The sequence below is a fragment of the Octopus bimaculoides genome, chromosome 4, assembly GCF_001194135.2.
Source record: "Octopus bimaculoides isolate UCB-OBI-ISO-001 chromosome 4, ASM119413v2, whole genome shotgun sequence".
In the NCBI taxonomy this organism is placed as follows: Eukaryota; Metazoa; Mollusca; class Cephalopoda; order Octopoda; family Octopodidae; genus Octopus; species Octopus bimaculoides.
Window position 1 is genome coordinate 78,878,923 of NC_068984.1, and position 761 is coordinate 78,879,683.

Genomic DNA, 761 nt, shown 5'->3' on the forward strand with positions numbered 1-761 from the left:
TATATATATATATATGTTCTTGGTTCAGACCAATTATATGGTACTTAGTAGAAGTGTCTTCGACTATAGCCCCGGGCCGGCCAGAGCCTTGTGAATAGATTTTGTAGACGGAAGCAGAAAACCCATCTTTTATGTATAGGTGTGCATATATATCTGTTTGTATCTTTGTGTTTGTGTTCATCCTCAACCCCAGCGTTTAACAAACGGTGTTGCTTTGTTTACTTCCACGTAACTTATTGGTTCAGCAAAAGACACCGGTACAGTAAGTACCGACCTTTAAAATTAATAAGAACTAGGTTCGATTTGCTTGGTTAAACCCTTCAAGTCGGTGCCTCAGCATGGTCGCAGTGCAAATATTGAAACAAGTTAAGATATAAGATAAAAGAGACATATATAAATCCCTCGCTATATCGCAGTTCACCTATCGCGCACTATCGGCCGATAGTGTTTATACATCTCTCTATATTTTTTTGATTATTTCTGTGACAGGTTTTGGAGCGTAGCACCCACGATAGTTGAGGGATTACTTAACACACACACACACACACATATATATATATATAGGCGCATGAGTGGCTGTGTTGTAAGTAGCTTGCTTACCAACCACCTCGTTCCGCTCTCAGTCCCACTGCGCGGCACCTTGGGCAAGTGTCTTCTACTATAGCCTCGGGCTGACCAAAGCCTTGTGAGTGGATTTGGTAGACGGAAACTGAGAGAAGCCCGTCGTATGTATGCATATATATATATATATATATATATAT